Source organism: Astyanax mexicanus, chromosome 22, assembly GCF_023375975.1.
Source record: "Astyanax mexicanus isolate ESR-SI-001 chromosome 22, AstMex3_surface, whole genome shotgun sequence".
NCBI lineage: Eukaryota > Metazoa > Chordata > Actinopteri > Characiformes > Acestrorhamphidae > Astyanax > Astyanax mexicanus.
The window spans coordinates 21857694-21876046 of NC_064429.1; the positions used below are offsets into that span (position 1 = coordinate 21857694).

At 36.0% G+C, this 18353-nt stretch overlaps 1 long non-coding RNA gene across 1 annotated transcript in view; it reads left to right on the forward strand.

Annotated features, from left to right (window-relative positions):
- Positions 1–1874: 1874 nt before the first annotated feature.
- Positions 1875–18353, forward strand: part of LOC125787004 (uncharacterized) — a 54350-nt gene continuing 37871 nt past the window's right edge. The window contains exon 1 of the long non-coding RNA XR_007428957.1: positions 1875–1993. This is a non-coding gene — a long non-coding RNA (uncharacterized LOC125787004). The remainder of the gene's footprint in view (positions 1994–18353) is intronic.

Consider the following 18353-nt stretch of genomic DNA (forward strand, 5'->3'; position numbering starts at 1 on the left):
TGGTCTTATGTAATATTCAAATTTTTTGAAACACTGATTTTTGGGTTTTCACAATCAACAATAAAAGAAACAAATGCTTAAAATAGATCACTCTGTGTAATACATCTACATAATAAAATATTCATATTGTCAAAAGAATTACTGAAATTAAGTGTAGTGTAAAAAAAAAACTCAACTGTAAAAGTCAACCATAATATGATGTTTTAACTAAATAATTGTTATTAGTCCATTACTGTTTTCTCAAAATAGGGCGAACTAATGTTAGTTCTAGACTCACATTAAAACCAGATAAACTGGATATAAATTGGTATGTTGTTTCACCCTACAACTAGATATGAAAAATCAGAATGACATTTTAAGTGAACAGCTGTTTGTATTGGTCTGTTAATGTGCTCCGTTCTGCTCTAGACTCCCATTAAATAGATAAAAAGATAAACTGAATGCTAAAAAATTGAAAGAAATAAAAATGGTTATATTGGTGCTATTGGCTCCACCTGAATATCAACATGAATAATGAGCTCTAAAGACCCAATAAAATATACATTTCAGTAAATAATTGTTTTCATTGCGATGCTACTGCTTTGTAAGAAAAAGGGAAAACTGGTTCCAGACCCCACAGTAGATCTTCTGCTATTGGTTGCACTTGAATATGAATGTAAAAATAAGCTCTAATGAACATTAAATTGATATTTTAACTGAATAATTATTTATATTGGGCTACTACTTATTTCTGAAGGGTGAATTGGTTCTAGACTCACATTAACACAAGATAAACTAAATGAAAGGAACAAACACTATAGGGGTTCTTCTGTGGCTACACCTGAATATGAATATAAAATATTAAAATAAGCTCTAAAGCATGCAGAATTGAATATCGTAACAGAATAACTGTTTATGTTGGGCCGGTACTGCTTTCTGAAAAGAGAGAACCAGTTATGGTTGAGACTAGAAATTAAGACAAACTGAATGTAAATGAGATCAGTTAGTTGCGTAAAACTTTACAGTGGCTCTTCTGTGGCTATACCAGAATATGAATATAAAATTGAGCTTTAAAGATCACTAAAATTAGGTTTTAATTGAGTAATTGTTTATTCTGGGACATGACTGCTTTCTGAAAAGGGTGAACTGGTTCTAGGTTTACATTTAAAACTGTAAAATCTTGCAGTGTAATCTAAACAATCGACAAAAAGAGAGATACATGTTTTTCATTGGACAGCGAAATATTTTTCATATGAAAATGAGCTCTAAAGAAAACTAAAAATCATATTTTAACTGAATAATTTATTCAGGGCCAGTATGTATCAGTTCTACATTCATGTTAAAACGATGACAAAACATATATTTTATCTTTTCGCCTGAGTAGAAATCTGGAAAATATCAAAAAAATATATAAAAACAAGATATCTGTATCAAAATATCTGCAATAGTTTGTTGCACAAAACCTGAACCAAAAACCATGGTTCTTCATCTATGGCTTCATCAAAATATTGTACCTGGAAAACTATATTTTAGATTATTTAGATTTGTTTATATTGGGCACCTACTGCTTTCTAAAAAGGAGGGACCAGTTCTGTAAACCAACATTAACACAAGAAAAAAAAAACAGAATTTCATTAAATATCAATATGAAAATTTGCTCTAAAGTCACTAAAACAACATTTTAACAGAAAAAATGTAATAATTGTAATAATTGTTTAAAGACAAATGAACAGACAACAAGAAAAGCACCAAATAAACGCCCATCCCGCTAGACAGCTTGTGTTGTCTGTATTGGCAACAAGGCAGAATTACCAACCCCCCATTTTCAGAGCCGTGTGTAGCCTGATTTGCATAAACATGAGTAATTTATGAATAATAAATGCCCCTGTATTCAGCGCCATCCATTAATTTGCATATCACCATGCCACTACAGTTATTTTTTTCCCGTGTGCTGTGCTATCATGAAGCACTAAGAAGCTGCATTAAAACAGAATCAAAAGAAGTGCTGGGAAAGGTGAGTATTTAATACCTTTTTTCCTCTTTCTGCTTTTTTTTTTTGGTACGATTCTCTCGCTCTCAGACAGCGATGTGCTATTTGAACATTTTGTGACTGTTTTTAATTGCTGAACGGATATGGGTCCAACCGACTCGACTAGATGCCGTGTGTGTGTTTGTGTATGAGTCTGTGTGTGTGTGTGTGTGTGTGTGTGTGTCTAAGTGTGTGTAAAGGGTGTGTGTGTGTATGCTCGTTCATGTCGAAGGGCTTGTCAGGGTGTACAATACCTAGCATGCATATGTGCTTTCCCCATACTGCATAAACATGAACTTCTGCTGCATTATTGATGAGTTAGTGACTCGCCTATATAGATGGCCAAGACCAAGCTGGACAGACAGACAGACAGACAGACAGTTAAGACAGTCAGACAGATAGACAGGCTGGGGGCTGTGGTTTGTCTATCTTTTTTGATGCTTGCGTCTTACTAAAAAAAAGTGACCACACACAGGATTTCAGACAGACACATGGTGATGGCTCTGGTTTATTCCCTCTTTTTTCTCAACGTTCTCAACATACTCAAAAGATACTACAAACATGATGTCAGACAGACAGAAAACAGACAGACAGAACAAGCAGTGGCTTGGGTTTATTCTCTTTATCTTTATTTTTTGATGTCCTCATCCAACTCAAAAGATACCATGATACATGATATCAGACAGACAATCAGAGAGACAGACAGAGTCAGATTGACAGAACGGAAGGTGGCTTTATCTATTTAATGCTTGCATTTTACTCAAAAGACACCAGAGAAATGATGTCAGACAGACAGACAGACCAGACAGAGAGGACAATTGGTGACTTTGGTTTATTTTCTTTTTTTTTTGAAGCTCATGTCTTACTCTATTGTAAGACAAAAACTGACAGAGAGGCAGACAGACAAGCGGACAGACAGACAGTCAGACGACTTGGGTTTAGTTTGTTCTTTCTCTTTATGATGCTCATGTTTTACTTAAAAGATACCTCAAACATGATGGCAGACACAGTGAGACAGATGAGCAAGCAGATATACAGTCAGACAGACAGAAAACAGACAGACAGGCACTCAGACAGAACAAGCGGCGGCTTGGGTTTATTCTCTTTTTTGGATGCTCACACCTTACGCAAAAGATACCACAAACATGATGGCAGACAGTTAGCCAAAGAGACAGTCAGGTCAAGAGAAAGACAATCAGACAGACAGGACAATTAGTGACTTTTTTTTGCTAATGTCTTACTCTGTTGTGAGACACAAGCTAACAAAGAGACAGAGGCAGACAGATAGACAGTCAGACAACTGAGTGATGGCTTTGGTTTGTTCTTTCTCATTTTGGTGCTCACGTTTTACTAAAACAAACAGACAGCTCAAGAGAAAGACAATCAGAGAGTAAGAGTAAGAGAGACAGACAGACAGAGTGATGGCTTTGGTTCATCCTTTTTTTTTAGATGTTCACATCTTAGATACCATAAACATGACGTCAGAAAGACATGAAAACAGACAGACAATCAGAGAGACAGACGGAAGGTGGCTTTCTCTCTTTTTTGATTCTTGAGTCTTACTCAAATAATACCAGAAAAAAAGATGTCAGAAAGACAGTTGTGAGACAGGCGGTCATACAGACAGAGTGATGGCTTTGATTTGTTTCTCTCTTTTTTTTGGATGCTCATATCTTACTCAAAATATACCCCAAATATGATGTCAGACAGACAGACCAGACAGAGAGACACATGGACAATCAGACAGACAGGACAATTGGTAACTTTGGTTTATTCTCTCTTTTTTGATGCTCATGTCTTACTCTGTTGTGAGACACAAACTAACAGAGAGACAGAAAGACGACTAAGTGATGGCTTTGGTTTATTTCTCATTTTGATGCTCATTTTTTACTCAAAAGATACCACAAACAGATAGCAAATAGACAATCAGACAGACAGAAAACAGACAGACAGGCTCTCAGACAGAACAAGTGGCGGCTTGGGTTTATTCTCTTTTTTGGATGCTCACACCTTACTCAAAAGATACCACAAACGTGATGGGAGACAGTTCAAGAGAAAGACAATCAGACAGAAAGGACAATTGGTGACTGGTTTATTCCCTCTTTTTATGTATTACTCTGTTGTGAGACACAAACTAACAGAGAGAGAGACAGACAAGAAGACAGATAGACAGTCAGATGACTAAGTGATGGCTTTGGTTTGTTCTTTCTCATTTTGATGCTCACATTACGTCAGACAGACAGTGAGACAGATAAGCGAGCAGAAAGACAATCAGACAGACATACAGATGGTCACAGATGGAAAGTTACACAGAGTAATGGCTTTGGGTATATGTATATATATGTATATTTTTGTTGCTTTTCTTTTACTCTTATACTACAAACATGATGTCAGACAGACAGACAGACAGACACTGAGAATGAGTGATGGCTTTGGTTTAGTCTCTCTTTTTTTTTTTTGATGCTCGTGTATTACTCAAAAGATACCGCAAACAGGATGTCAGACCTACAGACATGCAGGCAAGCAGATAGGCAATCAGAAAGACAGACAGACAGACACTGAGAATGAGTGATGGCTTTGGTTTAGTCTCTCTTTTTTTTTTTTTTTTTGATGCTCGTGTATTACTCAAAAGATACCGCAAACAGGATGTCAGGTGAGGGGCATCCCTGCAGCTTGAACCGGCTGTCTGCATCCCGGCGTCTTATAAAGAGGGGTTGGTGTAGAACCCTGATGAGTGACTTCACTTGCCGAGTTTGGACAGAGCGATGGTTGATGGATGGCGTTTACCTCCCTCCACCTTATGTGGTCGCTCCCTCCTGAATCGGCTCGAGGTCATTTGCATGATCTATTTGTCATGCGGCAGCAGGTTCTCCGGTGTCAGCAAAGCCTTTAGTCCGGCGCTGTGCATCCGCAGGATTTGTAGATTTGATGTAATAGCCGCTATTTCCAGAGCTGCCGCCGGATGCAGATCGGGATTGGGTCCAGCAGGGTTGTACTTGCTTGCTTTGTGTTATTGAGAAGAGAGAAGCAGACTGGCTCATTCGATAAGGAGCCTCTATTTCCCCCCTCTTCTTCTTTTTTGCAATCAAATCATGTCGATAATTCTGTTAGAGAGCCTTGATGGCAAATGGTATGAAGCTGGTTGACAAATTGGGTTGGGCGTAGGGCTTGGCGATATGGCAAAAATATTGTATCACAATGTTTAAAGACATTTTTACGATGTACTATGTTCATGCTATCAGAGAAGAAAAAAAAAATCAATTGATGGAATAACCTGGTGTTTCAGTATATTTAGACAGACCTTTTTCTTTTGGGACATAATGTTGCTGTACTTCTAGACCTCTAGATCATCCTGTAGCACTACCCTCACAGGCTCATACAGTAGGCTGGTGATGTGCCCATCACTCTGAAACAGGGTCAATCTGGACTCATCAGATCTTCTGCCACTGTTCCAGAGTAAAATCTTCATGCTCTTTAGTACATTGAAGTCATTTTCATTTAGGTTTCTTAGGGCTACACAGCTGTTTAGTCCCAATCCATTGAGTTCCCTTCTCACTATATGTGTGGAAATGCTCTTACTTTCACTATTAAACATATTCCCAGAGTTCTAGTGTTGTTTTTCTAAGATTTGAATTCATAAAACATTTAAGTGATAGCTGATCACCATCATTCAAGATCAAGGGTGAAGTCTGAAGTGATTCATATAAAAAAAGTTAGCCACTGCCTTTTTTCTAACTGACACTGATGTAGCAAAAATATTTAACCCAAATCTAAAGTTTTAAACCTTCCCCTCAAATGCTTAAACTAGCTGTTTAAGTATACAACACAGTTTTCCTGCCAAATTGGGTTGTTTTAAAATATAGTACTGTATACTAGTGCATCTAAAGAAATTACATATATTACACACAGAGTGATCTATTTTAAGAGTTTATTTATTTTATTGTTAATGATTATGATTTACAGCCAACTAAAACCCAAAAATCAGTATCTCAGAAAATTAGAATATTATATAAGACCAATTGGTACTTTTAGCAGTTTGGGCAGTGTGCCAAGTCCTGCTGGAAAATGAAATCTGCATCTCCATAAAAGTTGTCAGCAGAGGGAAGCATGAAGTGCTGTAAGATTTTGTGGGAAAACACTGCACTGACTTTAGACTTGATAATATAACCAGCAGATCAACACCAGCAGATGACATGTCTCTCCAAACCATCACTGATCAATGAACCATCAATGATCACTGATCATCAGTAAATTTTACATTTCATTTGGAAATTAAAGCGAGCAGAGTCTGGAGGAAGAGTGGAGAGACTCACAGTCCAAACTGCTTGAGGTCTAGTGTAAAGTTTCTACAATCAGTGATGGTTTGGAGAGACATGTCTCTCATCTGCTGGTGTTGGTCCACTGTGTTATATTATCAAGTACAAAGTCAGCGCAGTGTTTTCCCCACAAAATCTTACAGCACTTCATGCTTCCCTCTGCTGCTGACAACTTTTATGGAGGTGCAGATTTCATTTTCCAGCAGGACTTGGCACACTGCCCACACTGCCAAAAGAACCAATTGGTCTTGTATAGTGTTCTAATTTCACACTGATTTTTTTGGTTTTCATTGGCTGTAAGCCATAATCATCAACAATAAAATAAATAAACGCTTAAAATAGATCACTCTGTGTGTAATACATCTATATAATATATGAGTTTCACATTTTCAACTGAATTACTGAAATAAAGTAACTTTTCAATGATATTTTATTTTTTTAGATGCGCTACTACAGTATATTATATAATGAAAAATAACAAATACTAATTATAAAAAAAAATAATAAAAAAAAAACTATAAATTAGACCTTAAAAAAAAAAAAAAAAAACAATTTAAGACTATCAGAGGGAAACTGGCTTTGATCATGGGGTAGCCAGGGTAAGTGCAGCAACCCAGCTCATTAAAACATAAGCTAATAGAAGCCTGTGCTGCAGCATATGCAGCATCACACTAGGAGCATTGTGGGGGGAAATGACATCAACCCACACCTGAGATTGCTATTTGATTTAATCTTCAAAAATATCATTGTTTAGTATAAATTATGCTTATCTTTTACTTATTCAGGCAAACAATGGAAGTGTTTTTTTATGGCCATAATAATTTAGATTAGATGTAGAATATTAAGCAGTGAATCCCTAGTGAGAAAGGGAGTGCGATTTGTAAAAATATATGGATACATAAAGACAAGAACCTGCTGTCTGCAAAAACGGGAGCATTATTTGAGATCTTGACATCAGTATCTGTGGAGTCGTGAGGACTAAATTGAGAACCATTGAACCTTCTTAGAAGTTTCTTTGCAAATCAATTACTCAATTATTGATTCTAAAATTAAAACATTCTGGCAATTTTATTTTTGAGTGTGTAAGACGTTGTGCAAGTTGTTGTTTGGTTTTAAGGTATTTCAGGTATTGGGATTCTTCCGCCCCCATGTTTTAAAGAACTTGCTTGGCTCTAACACATTTCTACCTACACCAGCTTGTTAATTAGCTAATTTATTAGATCATGTTAAGGGGTTAAGGTGTTAAAATGTGTAGGAAAGGAGAGGATGCTCCTGGATTAAGAAGCGCTGCACTGCTGTAGGGAGGAAACGCAGCGAGCACCACAGGAGCACTCCATGCATTACTGTCATCATGATGAACAGCTGTCTATATGTGTGCCGACACGCTGCCTGTGCCAGGAAATCAAAGACAAGCGTGTTGTGACAGTGCTGAATCTCACCGTGAACTCTAATCAAATCAACAGCGCTGTGATAAACTTGTGTATTCAGGGGTAGTGTGTGTAGGGTGGGTGTTTTTTTTTTTCTTCGTTTTTTTTATCATCGGCATAAAAATGTATGTTGTGCGGAGGTGGACAGAGGCAGTCTTCTTTTATAAGAGGAAATTGACATATCAGGTTTGATCCCATGTCTTCTGATGATCCAGTGGTTGGAGATATGCAGTTGCTTTTTTGTTGCCTAGCTTTTAGAACCAATGTACCTTTTTAAGAAGTTTCTTGGTGACCAATTACAATTACAATTAGCAAAATAAAAAAAATAAAAAAAGTTTTTTTAAAAATACAAAATTGAAACAGAGATAAAAGTGGCTCTTTCATGGTGTGAAAATAAAAATGAAAACATTCTGGATTATTTTTTTTTTGAGTGTGTAAGACTAAGTAATTTAAGTGATTGGTTACTTACATTTTAGATTTGGAATACTTCCGCCCCCATGTTTTAAAGATTTTGCTTGGCTCTAACTTGGCACTTTCACCTACACCAATTTAAGAAGAGCTTGTTAATTATCTAATTTACTGGATCATGTTAAGCAGAAACACATAACAATGCCTGTGTTGATTCTTCAAATTTGAAATGCAATGCTTGTACTATGTATATTTTATTAATCATAATTTAAATGCAATAATCTAAATAGTTGTGCCGGAAGTTTCTATAGTTGTCTGACACTTATACTTCCAATACTTTGTTTGCTACAATTTTGCAATTATTTTAGTTCCAATCAGTCCACCAATTTAAGTATAATCCTCGGTTGTTTCGCAAAGTACTGTTTTTGAGTTTTGATGGATAACAAAAAAAATCAAGCCTGTTTAAAAGGAAAAAAAGCTGAGGAATATTGTTTTTGGACAGTACTGAACTTGAGTAATGTGGCTAAATGAAACATTCTGCTTTGTGAAATACATCCTGGTAAAAAAAAATAAATAAAAAATAAAATAAAAATATAATAAATAAATATATATATATATATATATATATATATATATATATATATATATATATATATATATATATATATATATATATATATATATAGTGGTAGATTAAATAAAACAATTGTAGATTATAATGTCAATGTAAATGTCAATTAGTGTGTTAGGGGAGATTTTAAAACAAATGAACACCAGTACAACAGTGTTTTTGTTTTTCTGCAGTCGTGAAATAGAGTCTTTCCCATCACCAACAAAAAGTAAATTGAAAAAAAAGGAAAATAAATTAATGACTGAGATTATCTCCATTTGTCTAAATAAAAAAAACTTTTATAGTGCTAAATATTTTCACATCTAATATTTTGAGGCTCTAATATATTGTGTGCTCTAGCCAGCATTTGGAGGCCTAAATCCTGTTCATATATATATATATAAATTGACATGATTTGAAGAAAAAGATGATGTGTTGATAAAACAGATTTTGTTTTTTATTAAGTATTAGCATCATTACCCATATCCTACTTTCTACTGTAATAACAAATGTAGAGAAGCACACTTTGCACACTTTTAAATGTTTCTTGCTGATCGGATACTGTCTTGTTAAACTGTGTACCTTTTGTTTAGTTTTCACAAACACATTATTGATCAATGATGCTAAACCAGTAGCTTAACCACTGCAATAAAAAAAAGTGCCTAAAAAAGCAAGCAATAACAGTTGCATCTTGACAGTGTTATTTACTAGGTACTGCCGATATTTACAATGTGTTCATAAAAGCTTTTTTTTTAAACAAAACTTGATAATGATAATGATGAAATATAATTTTAATGCCCATCTCTTTATCTTAAAACATACAGGTGCATCTAAAAAAAAAAGAATATAATTGAAAACTTTATATCAGTAATTCAGTATAAAATGTGAAACTCATATATTATATAGATGTATTAAACACAGAGTGATCTATTTTAGGCGTTGATTTATTTTATTGTTGATGATTATGGCTTATGACGACCACTTATGACAATGACGACCCACATCTGTGTCTCAACAAATTAGAATATTATATAACATTTTTATATTATAAAGGTACTTTTGGCAGTGTGGGCAGTGTGCCAAGTCCTGCTGAAAAATGAAATCTGCATTCAGTGATCTGAGCCATGGTAAGATTGTGGTAAACGATTCTGTGGGGTCCTGTAACAATGAGTAGTGTCATGCATATATATATATATATATATATATATATATATATATATATATATATATATATATATATATATATATATATATATATATATATATATATATATAAACAGCTCTGGAAAAAATTAAGACACCACTTCAGTTACTTAAGCAGTTGCTCTGATTTTGCTATTTATAGGTATATGTTTAAGTAAAATGAACATTGTTGAAACATTTGTTCTAAATTCCAAATAAAAATATTGTCATTTAGAGCGTTTACTGTATTTTCAGAAAATGAGAAATGGTTGAAATAACAAAAAGATGAAGAGCTTTCAGACCTCAAATAATGCAAAGAAAACAAGTTCATATTCATAAAGTTTTAAGAGTTCAGAAATCAATATTTGGTGGAATAACCCTATTTTTTTTTAATTACAGTTTTCATGCATGTTGGCATGTTCTCCTCCACCAGTCTTACACACTGCTTTTTGATAACTTTATGCCACTCCTAGTGCAAAGGTTCAAGCAGTTCAGTTTGGTTTGATGGCTTGTGATCATCCATCTTTCTCTTGATTATATTCCAGAGGTTTTTAATTTGATAAAATCTAAGAAACTCATTATTTATTAGTGGTCTCTTATTGTTTTCCAGAGCTTTATGTGTTTATATGAATTTAGAATTTTAAATTCAGTTTATAAAATATTATATTATATTATATTATAAATATAATCTTTATCCCTCTTTTAGCCTTCTGATCTTGGCCCGTCTCCAGCTGTACACCTTCAGCACGGGGCAGAACAAAAGCAGCAGCAGTGGCGCATCCTCACTTCACCCACTCTTTATGCAAAATTAATGCCTCCGCCCCACGACAGCGTACTTTAATTTCTCCCTTTCGTTGTTCTGTTTCCCGTTGCCATGGCAGCTACAGCAGGGACAAGTGCAGCCCCTCCACACAGCCCCTGAATTACGCCAGGCTCATCAAGCCGGCATGCAGACGAGCTGGCACCGTGCCACGTCTGAAAAGGCACAAGGTACGGACAATGCGTCGTATATTAAAGTGGATCTGGCTGCCCGGGGACGGCCGGTGATTCATTTGCAGGAGTTTTGTAGTGAAGCGTACACTCAGTCATCTCATATATCAGACCATAATCCCCCTATATGAGGGCCCTTCCCATAGCCCACCTCTCTCTGTGTGGTCCACTGCACACGGGCATTAAATATACTATACTGTATATACTGTTTATTATTATCATCATCCACTGCTCATATCTTTATATATATATAATAATAATATAAGATACTGTATATCGATGCTGTCCAGTGAAAAACAGGTATCTCTTAAACAGCAACTTTACAGGAGAGAGATAAAACCTTTGTAGCTTTCTGGTAATTTTGGAGAATTTCTATTAGTGCATCCATTATAATATTAACATTTAAAAAAGATGACACACTGTAAGAGACAGTTTGTCTGTTAACATTAAAAATTAACAAAAATCAACAAAAATGGAGATACTTGTTTTTCACTGGACAGCAACGATATGTACTTTAATCAATCAATCAATCAATCAATCAATCAATCAATCAATCAATCAACCTTTATTTTCGCTCAGGAAAAACATTGAGGGTGACCCTCATTTACAATGTTGCCGAGCATTTATAACATAAAAGGGATTGAACACATTTAATAATAAATTAGTAAGAAATAATAATAAAATAATAAGAAATAAAATAGTAAAAATAATAATAATAATAATAATAATAAAAATAAAAGAAGTACTCATTTTAAATCATCATTTAATACAAATATATATGTAAAACAGAAAATTCTAAAATACTTTTAAAAAAACTAATTTGAAACATAAAAAGTAAAAAATGTATAAAATATCAAATAAGTAAATAGATAATGTTAAAAGTAAAGTAAAATGTAAAAAATGATAAGAAGTGATTTAATGAATAATAATAGAACTAAGAACAAGAATCAAAATGTAAAACATTAAAATAAAATAGAAATAAAATAAACAAGCATCCAATATTTATAATGTAACTGTGTATACTACCAAGCAAATGTTTAGAAACAATTATTTCTGCTCTTTAAATTAAAGGAAATGCAAATAAGATTAAGACTAAAAGTCATGATTTTAGTATGTAGTATTTGTATTAGAAGTGAAGTGTGTGTGTGTGTGTGTTTGTTTATAGTGAGAGATAGTTACACTAATGTTGTCAAGCAATTAAAAAAAATAATCTAATTAATGAATCAATCTAACATGATTCTGAAGGTTGCTTCCTCTTAATCTAAGGGAGTTTTTTCTTGCCACTGTTGTCACCACAATAATTGGCATCTCTGTGGTGCTCGCTTATAAGAGGCATGGACCTGTTTTCTCTGTAAAGCTGTATTGTGACAACTTCTGTTGTAAAAAGCGTTATAAAAATGAAATTGAATTGAAACATTTAATTTAATAATTAATGTAAATGAATCGCAAGAAAGTATCATAAACTGTACAATTCAAATGAATTGAATTTTAGCTAAGAAGCAAATGAATGAATGCGTAATTCATTGCCATAGACTTAAAAGCTCTCTGTAATGAACATCAGTCAGTAACAGCTGCTATAAACACTGTATATAACTCTTATAACACATACGAAACAGTTATATAAGATCAGAATTTATATTCTAGGCTGCTCTAATATGTCTTAAATAGTTTTTCATTAATAACTAAAATACATTGCTCTCTAATAATAAAATGATAAAACTGTTTAAAGATGAGATGCTAATATTAACATAATTTAGATTCACAGTGTACTTAGTAAAGTCCAAATTAAATAAAATAGTCCAAATTAAATAAAATAGTCCGAATTAAATAAAACAAAATGTTTTTTTTTTTTTTTTTTTTTTTTTTACTATACATCTTTTAATTACTACAGTTTAGCTTTGGGGACTATTACCATAAAAGCCAAAATGGCAGATTAGGCATAATAACTAACGGGCTAACTGATGATGCTAAGTGAATTCCAAACTGAATTAATAGCTGATGTTTGATTACAGATGGATCGTGCTGTGCTGGTGAGATCAGTAGGTTCTGTAGTCTGATGTGATATGTGGATTATGGCTATAGTTTAATCCAGTCTGCAGTTATTGACCTCAGAACACAGGAATGCAGCTAGTGGATCAGAGTCATTTAGTTTGTCATAGGGCACCAAGGAAGGTGATAAATCAGTGTTCATTTTTAAAGCATTCTTTTTTGTGTGATTAATTGATCAAAATGAACTTTTTTATTTGTGGTCGGGGTGATTTTACATTCCAAATGAGCACCCTCTTCAATATCACAAGATTGCAGTGTTATTAGGAAGGATGATATTGACAACTCATATCATATTTATTGATAAATATGACAGCACAGCAGGTGAACAACTGGTGAACTGGGAACTAGGAAATGGGTGTAGAGCCACCTGATCCATCTTACAACTGCCTTATTTAGCAGACGCATAGCAGCACCACACCAACACACTACCACCACCATGTTTAACAGCATGTTAATATGATGTTTTTTGTTTTTTTATGCTGCAATGTATGTAAGCTTTAGACCAGATATAACAGGACCTATTTCTTTTATTTCTTCCAAACTCTTGAAGCTATACCAGAAGTCCTTGATTGGCTGGGTGAATGGGGTGTGCTAGATCTGGCTTAGATGTAAAAATCTGACACTTGTTGATCATTAAATATTTATTTGGGAATTTTTAAAATATGGCAAAAAGTTAAAAGAGACAATAATTATAACCAGTTGTTCGATAATAAAGAGTTTCAGTGTTTAATTTAACTGAAAATTTGTTGAATAAGTAAAAAAAAAGTATAGATTTTTCTCAGAAAACAAACATAAAAATGTATTTTACTTTATTTGTTGGATTTAACTAAAATATGCAGATTTTAAGTTGTATTATTTGTTCAATATGTTACATTCCTAAAGTAAATGGTATTTATTTGCTTGGATAATTGTCATGCTGCATAACCAGAATGTGTTTGTGCAGCTTAAGGTCCTAATTTAGGTCCTGACAGCTGGATGTCACTTCCCATCAGCACGCTTTAGGATTTTCTGATAGAAATCAGAATCAGACTTCATGGTTCCTTCAGTTGAGACAGTTTTTGTTCAAGTTTAGCAGACGCAAAGCAGCACCGCTCCAACACACTACCACCACCATGTTTTTGAAAGCATGTTAATATGATGGGGTTTTTTTTGGTGGTGGAATGCAGTGTAAGCTTTAGATATGTGTAAGCTTCAGATATAATAGAACCTACAGTATTTTTTCTCAAACTCTTGAGGGTATACTAGATATTCTGGCAAATGTGAGACAAGCCATTTTTGGTTCTTTTTTTCTGTGGAAACTTTGATGAATTTTTGAAGAATTTACAAAAATTTGTGTGTATCTGTGGAGAATGTGATTTTATTTACCACTTAGAAAATTTGAAAAACATGTTATTTGATTGGGGGGGCTGTTCAGACATTTGCATTCAAATGTATTGTATACAATTTTGCACCACGTAAAATTTCTAGACAAATAAATGAAGACTGAAGTCTGATTCCGTTATTGGATAAGAATTGGCAGATGATGCACATCGTTCTGGGAGTTGGCTCGTGTGTGTGTGTCAGTGATACGTTAGGGAAGACAACAGGCAGATTTTTTGAGGAAAAGTGTCTAAAAATATGTCATTTTTTTTAATAAGACAGGAACAGCAATAGGTTGGCGGCTTTTCGCCCCGGAACGCCATTGGCTTCTGCGGAGTGCCGCGACAAAAGGGGATTGCTGCAGACGGAGATGGCGTCACACTTCCCTGCCCGGCAATGACCATGTTGCCACCCAGATCATGTTGACTACGATGACAAAGTGTGTGTGTGTATGAGTGGGGAAGGTGTACGCATGTGTGTGTGTGTGTGTGTGTGTGTGTGTGTGTGTGTTTGCTTTTTTCTGCTTTGTCTGCCAATGGAGGCACACGTCTGTCTGTGAATTCAGGTGTGGAAACGAAATGTCTCAGGTTGGCATGGCTCGCCCAGCCCCCCGCAACACACACACACACACACACCTCTTCACTAGCTGAGCAGCGTGCTTCCGCTCTACAACCCCCTCCACCCTCTTTCTAATTGACCTTTGTGTCTGCCTCTCGTTCATTTCCACACTCTCTCATTTGCATGGCAGTGTTTGGCGCGTCTCCAGCTGCACACAGCGCCGCAAAATGAAAAACACAGACCCACTTTACGTGACTCGTATCCTGAACACGCCGCTCAGCGCCGGCTCTCCGCACACACACTGTTAAACTGAATTAAACAGCTGACTGTACTGTAGAGGAGGGCTGGGCGATCTGGCAAAAATGCAGCATCACGATACTTGATATATTCATTACAAGACATGTTTTAATATGATGCAAAAAGTGATATGCAAACGTGCTTGTCCATTTTTGCAATTCCTTTTGTTTTTGCATATTTGATATCTACGCATAGGCTATATAAAATGTATTTTAATGTACTGATAAGCTGATAAGATTAGTAATAGAGAAGGGATTACCCCCCACAGTGGACAGAGCAGTGTGTGGTAATGATCGTGACCAGCAGAATCTGGCTAGAACTGTCCATGCGAACAGACAGGTGACTCTGGGAAAAAATTCATACATATCAACTGCAGAAGGTGCAACACACATATCCCGCAGGTCACTGCAGTGTTTTTTAGTTAATTTTACTCAAACATATACCTATAAATAGCAAAATCAGAGAAACTGATCCAGAAACTGAAGTGGTCTCTTATTTTTTTCCAGAGCTGTATGATATAGATGTATTACATACAGAGTCATCTATTTTAAGCGTTTTATGGCTTACAGTCAATGAAAACCCAAACATCAATGTCTCAACAAATGCGATAAAAATAAAAACTTTCTAAACTAGAATAATGCATTTAAAATATAATGTCCAAATATATTAACATATTTTCTCTTGTATTTGCTGATTCTGCTTGAAGCATCACTGAATGCCATCCAGGGAGCACCTGTGAACCCATGCTGATGTTCACCTGTATAAACTTGCTGCTTTAGAATTGCCCATACATTTTCAACAGGGTTTAAGTTGGGTGAGGAAGCAGGCCACTCCATAATCTGGTCCTCAATAAACTGAATCATTTTACCAGTACAGTGGAAAGTACTTCAGTTTTGCTTCTTTTGAACATGAATAGGACCAAAACAATTGTTTGCAATCAAATTTCCTAAGTTTTTCTGTTTCTTTAAGCTGTATTTATCCCCATATTTTTTTTTTCTCTTATGTTGGGGGCTTTGTAATCATCTTTGAGATGCAGCGTGCTAACTGCACTCTAGAGGACTGGCAACATGTGTACTGGGTGTACTGGGTTTTTTCTCATGCCATGGGTCAGGTCCACTAGTTTGCCAAAACACAGACATTTCTAGAGCCATTTTCAGTACTTCATGTTGTACAGGATTGATTTCCAGGATTGGCCTTTTGTTTACCCAACATGAGCACAACCAAATTTTTTGGGGATTTCTGGGAGAGGTGGTGGGGTGGTCCATTTGCAAACAACATGCACAGAGACTCTACATGATACTTAGATGTTGCAGCTTGAGCTGTAGACCCTGCACACTCATATGTTGCTTAGTTGATTGATCATCCTAGCTGGTCCTTTTAATGCTATCAATGCTCATGAAACTCTATTATATGGCTAAACCATGTGGCTAGTACTCAGGTGATCTGCTTCCTGAAAGTGCCACGTGTTGTGTCATGTGATCGGAATTGGGTGTGATGTCGGTGGGTGGTGCATCCTAGGAAATGTGGTCTGGAGGCTGCAGATCACAGGCAGAGTGGGAAGTGTGAGAGACAGGAGTGCTTTCCAGGCCAGGCGTGAAAATACCCTTGACTCTAGATGTCAACTGGGTGTCTACCAACCAGAAATGCATGTGTCTAGCAAGTCCAGAAATGCATGTGTAAAGTGTGTTTCCTGTCCGGATGGGATTAGTTTCTCAGGAAGTCCTGGGGTCATTTTCTCTTTTGAAGGGGACCTCTGTTATTTTATTCCTATCCGGATCGACTATGTACATGTTTTTCTCAGACGTCCTCTGTGAAAACGATAGGCTGAATTACCTACTGTTTTTCTCTGAACTCTGCGGTCCTCCGGTAATTTTAGTCCTGTCCGGATGCACACCTCCGAGTTTCATCACCTCGCATTAATAAAATAGCTATTTGTCCACTGCTAGGCACAGTAATTACACTTGCATTTCCATGGAGATCCACGTAAACAGAGAGTGAAAATGGAGGAGCTTCTGAACGCGATGTCATGTGACCGAAAAAGCCAACAACCAAATGCGAATGCAAGAGTAGAAGTGTGCAATATTTTTCACAAACATCCCCCTGAGAAACTAATTCCATCTGGATAGGGCTAAAGACTTTATTTTAGCACAGAGTAGCATAAATTATGACGTGTCAGTTCATCATCATTAATAATGCAAGTTTTAATCTCAATTTACATAGAGAAATATTTAGAAAATGCTGTTGGCCTGAATTGTATCAGCACTGCTCAGCTCTAGGTAGTTTTCTCTAGGTTGTGAAACATGTTGCTATAAGCTGAGGTTCATCCACATGGAATCGTTCGTAATCTCAGATATCTGTCACTGATTGTTTACGTTATGAGGCGCCTACGTTTGCCAAATCCATCTTCCGGCGCTTCTCCTTCTGTGTGCGCTTTCCAATAGCGGCGTGTACTCCTGCTATATCTGCTGGTGTGTATTTATTTCGTGGGCAGTCGAACAGCAATCAGAGATTGAGTTCTGCCATTCAAAAGCTATCTCGGCGTGGAAGAGGGGGAAGACGGGAAGGGACGGGAAAGTGCAAGCATTCATGTGAGAATCCAATCCTCCACAGTACACAGCCCCCGCAAAGCCTCCAGAATGACCCCTTTATATCAATGTAGCATGTCCGCTAGCTCTGCCGAAAAGCCAGCCTGGACCTGAGAAATAGATGCATGTCCGGCCCTGTTTAAGTAATGTCTGGCCTGCCGGCACACTGTTGTGGAATTCTGACCCTCTGCTTGAATATGGGTTTGTGTTTGGGAGTGTGTGTGTTTTGGCACAAAGATTACCATTTTATGATGAATAACTAGAGCTGTCAACGTTAGGTGTCAATGCATGTGATTCATTTGGAATCAGTAACGCATTCTTTTTTAACGCAATTAATTGTGCCACAGACTTCCACCATAATCTGCCCCACCTCCGCCCAACACGCAGATATTTTTCTGAAGTGGTGAGAACATGATCTGGTCTCGATCCGACCCAGCTATCAAATATACTCCTTTTTAATTGAGCTAAACTGCTGATAATCTATAATATTAGCCAGATTACGTACTGCTATGAACAAATACTGTCTCTGCTGCTCCATGCTGTTTACACACTGAGCACAGTCTT